This window comes from Lupinus angustifolius, unplaced genomic scaffold (assembly GCF_001865875.1).
Source record: "Lupinus angustifolius cultivar Tanjil unplaced genomic scaffold, LupAngTanjil_v1.0 Scaffold_39_170, whole genome shotgun sequence".
Classification (NCBI taxonomy): Eukaryota; Viridiplantae; Streptophyta; class Magnoliopsida; order Fabales; family Fabaceae; genus Lupinus; species Lupinus angustifolius.
Genome location: NW_017721225.1, coordinates 1 through 8,732, shown reverse-complemented (window position 1 = coordinate 8,732; position 8,732 = coordinate 1). Strand labels below are relative to the sequence as shown.

Here is an 8,732-nt window from a genome sequence, read left to right as displayed (position 1 = left end):
CATCCAGAATCAAGAATCCATTCTATTTTACTCCTTTGTAAGATAAAACAATCAGGAATGTCATGCCCCGGTTTCTTGCAATAGCGACAAGTTTTGTTGGATTTGCGACCTCTGGATTTGGATCTGAACTTTTTATAATTGGTACTCCCTTTTTCTTGAGTTCTACCTCGAACACTTAAGCCCTCACCCTTGTCCACAGAATTAACTTCAAGATCAAATTTTTCTTTGGACAATAAATTAGATTTAACATCTTCAAAGGATAAGGTATCATTATTTCCATACAACATGATTTCTTTGAAGTGCTTATAGGTAGAAGGTAAAGAGACAACCAACAAAACAGCTTTGTCTTCATCTTCAATATTAATATCAATATTTTGCATATCCATAATAATAGAATTAAACTCATCAAGATGAGTTTGAATAGGAGTACCTTCAACCATACGAATGGTGTATAACCGTTCTTTGAGACGAAGCTTGTTTGCGAGGCTCTTGGTCATGTATAAAGTTTCTAACTTCAGCCACAAAGCCGCAGCGGTTTCTTCATTGGCAACCTCACGAAGAACCTCCTTCGACAAACAAAGTTGAATTGTTGAAAGCGCCTTTTCATCCAACTCGTCCCATTGATCATCGGTCATGGAAACTGGTTTCTTTGACTTCCCATCTAAAGCTTTCTTTAATCCGCTCTGGATAAGAACGGCCCTCATTTGGACTCGCCAAATAGAAAAGCTAATTTTGCCATCAAACTTCTCAATGTCAAATTTTGCAGACATTTTGAAATTCTCAATTTAGTAAGAGCTCTGATTCCACTTGTTAAGGTTAGAGCACAATGCGGAAGCACAGGATTGAATCAATTGAGAACAAAAGAGAAGCAAGTAAAGGATAAAGAAAATAACACACAAGATTTAACGTGGAAAAACCCCTCAGTGTGAGAGGAAAAAAACCACGGGCGATCAAGAGCAAAATTCCACTATGTAAAAAAGAAGAGTACAAGAAATCCTCTTATAATGATGAGGACAAATGACAATATTTTTTCTCACAAATACTCTCTCAAATGGAACAAGAATTCTCACCAAGAATGCACTCACAATATATGTGTAAATGAAAGAGATGTTGTGTGTTGTGAAGATGATTTTGAAGCTCTCTATATGTGTCCTTTTATAGGCAAGCAAAGTCTTGGTATCTTGGATATGAAGCATTGGATGCTTGGAAACAAAGCCATAAAAGTGACATAAAATGTCATTAAAGAGAGCCATAAAATAGTCATAAAATTCTTTTAAGGCATAGAAATGAGATTGCACATAACAAAATTCATGTGTATTTCTAGAATGATTATGATGAAAATTGATTCTCTGATTTTTTCGCAGTTCACGGACAAGGGGCATATTTTTGTTATTATTCATCTTATTGAGGAGGTTGTCCATTCAAGAAAATACCTTGAGTGGTTTCCCTGTAGCTCATAGTCACCGAAGCTGGGAAGGATTCAAGGCTTTCAGTCAATAGCATAGTCATCATATAGGTGGTTCTCTTTAGTACGGGTGTGGGTACATAGTAAGCGGTAGGTTAGCTTGTTAAATAATACCAGAGCGTTTAGGGATATATTTAGTAGTGTTTTATATCTCTCTGCACATGTTTCTAGTGTTACTTCTTCTAAGTTTGAATCAGCTTTTGTTTCACCATATGAGAAATACTCAATGATAAATTTCTTTCATGTTTGTTGTAATTGTAACTCATACATTAATAACTACTCTTCTTTTCTTTTACTTAATAAGTAGGTAAAAATCCGATGCATTCCATAAAAAGAACCGATTGTGAAGAGGGACCTCTTGATTCTTTCTCATCTTCCTCTGGTGATCTCATCAATTTGATTGTATATGTTGAGGATACTGGTGAAGGTGTTCCTCCCTCTTGAAGCTCAGCCCGACGTCTTCAATCCATTCATGCAGGTCCATCCATCTCCCGCAAACACGAATGAAGGGAAGAAAATAGATTTATGAATGGAATAAAATATGCAGTATTTACAGACAAAAGTATTCGGTTATTGGTGAAAAATCAATATACTTCTAATGTCGAATCGGGATCAACTAGGACAGAAATAAAGCATTGGGTCGAACTCTTCTTTGGTGTCAAGGTAATAGCTATGAATAGTCATCGACTCCCGGTAAAGGGTAGAAGAATGCGACCTATTATGGGACATACAATGCATTACAGACGTATGATCATTACGCTTCAACCGGGTTATTCTATTCCACCTCTTAGAAAGAAAAGAACTTAAATCAAAATACTTAATAACATGGCGATACATTTATACAAAACTTCTACCCCGAGCACACGCAATGGAGCCGTAGACAGTCAAGTGAAATCCAATCCACGAAAAAATTTGATCTATGGACAGCATCGTTGTGGTAAAGGCCGTAATGCCAGAGGAATCATTACCGCAGGGCATAGAGGGGGAGGTCATAAGCGTCTATACCGTAAAATCGATTTTCGGCGGAATGAAAAGGACATATATGGTAGAATCGTAACCATAGAATACGACCCTAATCGAAATGCATACATTTGTCTCATACACTATGGGGATGGTGAGAAAAGATATATTTTACACCCCAGAGGGGCTATCATTGGAGATACCATTGTTTCTGGTACAGAAGTTCCTATAAAAATGGGAAATGCCCTACCTTTGAGTGCGGTTTGAACTATTGATTTACGTAATTGGAAGTAACCAATTAGGTTTACGGCGAAACCTAGAAATCGATCACTGATCCAATTTGAGTACTTCTACAGGATAGACCTCAACAGAAAACTGAAGAGTAACGGCAGCAAGTGTTGACCTAAGCATTAGCAAGTGTTTGGTTCACCTCATGAATGGGGAAATTTGATTTGTGAGCATACAAAAGATTAGATACACTTTCACATTCACTGCAGTCTTCGCCAATGGACTCCCCAGTTCAAATGAATGTAAAACTCAGCAAATCATTAACCAAACCACCCTGCATCGTCAGAATTTGATGGCATGGCTGCAATGATAATTGATCACAAACCTGTTAGAGCAAAAGTGCCTAGATATCACATTCAACGGCTTGGCATTCAAGTTGAAATGGTTTCAGATTTAAATCACGGTTTGTCCATCGTAACCGTTGGTTATGTAGCAAACAAAAGTGCAGTGAGGAAATATGTTAGGTAGAAGGCATAATCTTATTCATCAACAAGACACATAATTTATACATCATGAAAAAAAAACTGATGCAGAAAAATAAATTCCTACATGAATAGCATAATGGGTCCATAAGTATTCTAACATTGTTGGTGAAATATTTCTAACAATCCTATTGACTCTTTATTGCCTAATAAATACTCCTTATTGCCTAATGAATACTCCTCTTTATTGCCTAATGAATAGTCCTCCTTATTGACTAATGAATATTCCTAACAGATTCTGAGTCATATTAATCAACACTCCTCCTTGACTCGGGAGCTGTAAATTTCAAGTTTTTCTCATATACTTGTTCTCAGAACTTTCAAGATTGAAATTGGTTATGTAAGTCCATTCGACTCTTATACCCTTCTTGTTTTTAGGCATCTCTACCAACTCACATGTCTCGTTTTTTTCAATCACCATGAGTTCCTCCTTCATTGCATCTATCAATTTTAGCCAAATGTAGCTTCTTCATATCCGGCAACATCTGATGATGTATTCATAGGTCCTCCAACATTTGTGTATATCATTTGTAGCTTCTGTGCAGCCTTCCATGTCCTTTTTTGTGGAAAAAGAAGCCTTGTTTGCTTCTCATATCGATAGGCAATGCGTTGCTGAGACTTTGTTTTTGTGCCTTCCTTGTGTACTACAACTTGCTTATCTTTAATCAAATCCAAGACAAAACTTTTGCCTTTCGTTTGAGCTTTGAACACCTCTTTGCCTTGTGAATCTTTAATCATGTAGTTTTTGTCTTCAAACAAGACCTTATAGCCTTTCTCCATCAACTGAGTAACACTTAACAAATTTTGATTAATTTCAGGAACATATAAGACATCATGAATTAATTTCAAACTTGTGTAACCTTTAATTTCAACTGTTCATTTGCCTTTTGTTTCAATATATGTCTCATTTCCAATTCTGACTTTGGAAATAGCAGGTTTATCAAGCTCTTTGAAGAGCTCTCGATCATAAGTCATGTGGTTTGTACAACCACTATCAATGAGCCAACTTTCTGTAGAACTGTTAGCGTCAAAGCATGATACATCGAGCAATTGTTCTTCTTCTGGTTGATCATCAACAACCTTAACTTCTCCTTGTTGTTGTTGAAACTTACATATTTTTTCCATGTGTCCTAACTGGCCAAACTTATAACATCTTGCATCATGTCTCCATCAACATCTGTTTTGTGGATGATTAGTTTTTTTGTAGTAGGAACAAGGTGGAAAGACTTCATTGTTACTACTTTGGTTATGGTATTTGTTGTTTGTAGAACCTGCAGTTTTGTAGTTGTTATTTTGTCTCCTTCTTTTATCATTCCAACCATTGTTGTTCTGTAATTTGGTTTGAAAAGTACTCTCCTATGATCCTTCTTGCCTCATAAGCCTGCTTTGTTCTTGTGCCTATAATGCATTCAACATATCTGCCAAGGTGATGCTTGACATATCCTTAGACGTTTCTAGAGATGAAATTGCAACTTCATATTTTTCAGGAAGTCTAACTAGAATCTTTTGAACTATTCTAGAATCAAAAAATCCAGTACCAAGAAGTGTTACATTGTTGGCAATGGCTAGAAGTTTATCAGAGTACTCCTTCATTGTTTCTGAATCTCTCATCCTTTGCATTTCAAATTCTCGGATCAAATTCATCACTTGCATCCCTTTAACCCTTTCATCTCCCTCATTTTCTTGCTTCAAAAAATTCCACATTTCACAGGTTGTTTTTAGTGTCATTATTCTATTAAAAATGGTGGGTGGAACAGCTGCATATAGACATACTCTTACTTTATCTCCTTCTCGATTTTAATTTGTGCAACATTTGGATTGTGCGGAAGAGTTGGAATGACATAATTTTGTTCACTGGCATCTCATAGACCATTAGCATCCAAGAAAGCTTCAATTCTAACAGCCTATAAATGATAACTCTTTCCAGTAAATACTAGAGGTGAAAATGTAGTAGACACTACTTCTGAATTCATTTTGACAATTTTGGGCAATAGAATGTAATAGAGAAAGTGCTTTGGTTGTGTTTGTTTTGTGTTTTTTCTCACAGATCCCTCAAGATATAGCTCTAGATACCAATTTGTTGGTTATGTAGCAAACAAAAATGCAGAGAGGAAATGTGTTATGTAGAAGGCATAATCTTATTCATCAACAAGACACATAATTTATACACCATGAAAAAGAAAACTGATGCAGAAAACTAAATTCCTACATGAATAGCATAATAAGTCACATAAGTGCTCTAACATTGTTGGTGAAATATTCCTAACAGCCATATTGGCTCTTTATTTCCTAATGAATACTCGTTATTGCCTAATGAATACTCCTCCTTATTGCCTAATGAATTGTCCTCCTTATTGCCTAATCAATATTCCTAACAAATTCTAAGTCATATTAATCAACATTAACCAATGCGAACTTATTGATGGTCCTCATTGAGTAGCAGGTTTGGGATAGAGATCATGTCATCTCATAGTCATCTGATATGTGGTTCTCTTTGGTACGGGTGTAGGTACGTAGTATGTGGTACGTTACCTTGTCAAATACTGGTACGCTATGGGTATATTAAGTATGGTTTACTTAGCTCTTTGCATAGTCCTTTGTAGTGTTGCTTCTTGTAGGTTTGAATCAACACCATAGGAGAAATACCAAGGATAAAAAAGATTTCTTATTTGTTGTAAGTGAGTGTATATTACTAATTATTCTTTTTTTCTTTTGCTTAAACTGTACGTAAAAATCTAGTTCATTCCTAAAAGGGAATCAGTTCACAAAAGAACCACGAGTTGGTACAAGAGAATCAATTTGCAGTTTGCTACCAAAACGAGAGAATTGTGTTTCAATGTGTCATCTCACTTTGTCAATAACATAGGGGGAATTGTTCATGTGGTTCCTCCAAAGATGTTCATTCTTGTTAATTCTAGTAGTTCTTCTAGAGAAATGACTGAAATAACTGGTGTTCTTAATCCCTTTGTCATCAGAAAACCTTTGAGAGCAAGTATGGTTGCAACCTCACTACAACGTACGATGAGTGTTCGAAACAAGGGTATGGACCTAGAAATATTGAGCTCTCAAGTTTATCTTTTTTCCATCTTCTTTATGGGAGTAGAATTCTAATTTTAGATGACAATAGTGTGAACCGCATGGTAGCGGCTGCTGCTTTTAAAAGGTATGAAGCAGTAGTTTGTATTAGCAGTGCAAAAGAGGCCATCTCTTCACTGAAGCCACCCCATCAGTTTGATGTCTGTTTCATGGATATTCAAATGTCAGAAATTGATGGGTATAATTCTGGAATACTTTCTTCTAAAACCTTTTGGAATTAAATTTAAAATTTCCTAAACACAATATAATAGTTTTTAATCCATTGTATATGTAACATAATAGTTTAAAAAATTTAGAGGATAGGTAACATCATAAGAATTTGTTTTTGCATTACATTGATTTGTAACTAGAAACATTGCAGAGGTAAGACTGCATACATCTACCTCTTCAAACCCCACCATATGGGAGTCTTGTACATTAGGCCGCCTTTTTTATTATATTGATTTGTAAAAACCTATTATGTATAAAGCATACTAGGTTCTATGACTTGAACCTCTCACAACAGTAGTACCACAATTCACTTGACAATTCTACACACAAACACATCCACAAATGTTACTCTAAAAGCATCGTTATCATATTGTTACAAGTTCCTTAGTATACAATGCTTTCCCAACAGGTTTGAAGCTACAAGGACAATTCAGAACATGGAACTTAGTATGAACATTGAAGTGTCTGGGGATGACTTTGGCAAGGTTTCAAACTGGCATGTGTCAATTCTAGCCATGACAGCAGACGTGATCCAGGAAACCCAAGAGGAATGCCTAAGGCGTGGCATGGATGGATATATTTCGAAACCATTTGAAACTGAACAACTTTATAGTGAAGTTTCATGGTTTTTCCAATCATGTTTAAGAGAAAATATCGTGCTCATCTAAATGAGAGGATTCTTGATAATGATGCATCAACGTCTATATTCCAGGACAATCTAAAGTGCATAAATAGATTCAGAAGTCTCTTGAAAGTAAGTTCCTCCTTTAATAGCCAGTGCATGCTATAGTATTTCATCATTTCGAAAATTCGATGGTTTTTTGCATAAGAGCCTGAACAATGTTATCTATCTCATTAAAAACAAATTTTAGAGCACATAAATGGTTGAATATACATTCTTGATCTATTACATTGTCTTGTGTAAGTTTGTTAGGTGTCTATTGTCTGGTCCATTCGATGTGCATCAATTAGTTACCGTGATACATACTTGTGTAGTGTACGTAACTATTGTTCCTCCCCGGATAAACCCGAGGTATTTCTAGCCCGCCTCGATGTTGCTTACGCGGGTTAGATTTTAAAATATAGAGACTTATTGCTTTATGACGGTCAGGTGGTCGGATTCATTGGGCAAGGGATCACCCATCGTGGCTATGTTGACATTTGGCTTACTATCGGGGAGAAACCCCTAACGAGGACAATACAAGCAAAGTTTATGGTCATTGATTATAGCTCTGCCTATAATGCCATCCTCGGCCGACCAACATTGAATCGTCTCGAAGTAGTGGTCTCCACTCCGCACCTATGCATGAAGTTTCTCTCGTCTGGCCATCGGGTATGTATTGTCAAAAGGGACTAACATAGTGCAAGAATTTGTTATCAGATGAGCCTCCGCCCAAGTCACCCTTCAACGCAAACACCACCCCCGATTAAAAGGCAGTAGGGTGTGCACCTAATCGAATTGGATGCCAGAAAGGATGAATGAGAGTTCCGCCCACAACCCGGCGGAGAAAAAACTTCCCTTCAACTTGGGCCCTTAATAGAAAATTTGGTGTATATTGGCAGCACTCCCGACGAGGCTCAAAGGTCAAGTTTAATTAAATGTTTAAAAACCAATAAATATCTTTTTGCCTGGTCAGTTGCAGACATGTTAGGGATTGACCCCTCAGTCATTTTCCACCGACTAACCATTGTTGAAAGGAGAAATTCCTCTTCTCGGTGTTTTCCTTTTTATTTGATTAAGTAAGTGAACTCGGTTTTATTATTTGTTCGTCATCTCGGCTTTGTTGAAGTAAATCCCAACGCCGGTATAATGGTTTCAAGAATATCTCAGTTACAACTTACTTCTAATAATCATGTGAATAAATTATTCCTTCTTTGTCCCATCTCGACTTTGTTAGAATAAATACTAACGTCGGTACAATGGTATCGAAGCAATCCTCTAATACATAATTATTAAGTACCTCTGAATACCATCTCAGTTTTGTGGAATAAATTCCAACACCGCTTTAATGGTATTCTAATGTACAAAAGTGATGAATAGTTAGTTGTTAGAAACAAATAAATAAATAAAGAACAAAAGAATAATAAAGTTAAGTGACCTTTATTTATTTACTCCCTTTCGGGTTCCTTTTATTAACAAACCAAACTTCTTCCTTAAGGAAGATTGGTATTAAAGAATAAATAAATTGCAGAATGTAAATAACAATAAATAAAAGTTAGTAAGTTAGCTT

At 36.2% G+C, this 8,732-nt stretch overlaps 1 pseudogene; it reads left to right on the top strand.

Annotated features, from left to right (window-relative positions):
- The first annotated feature begins 1,364 nt into the window (after positions 1 to 1,364).
- On the top strand, positions 1,365 to 7,834 carry LOC109338733 (annotated as a pseudogene).
- Positions 7,835 to 8,732: the final 898 nt, after the last annotated feature.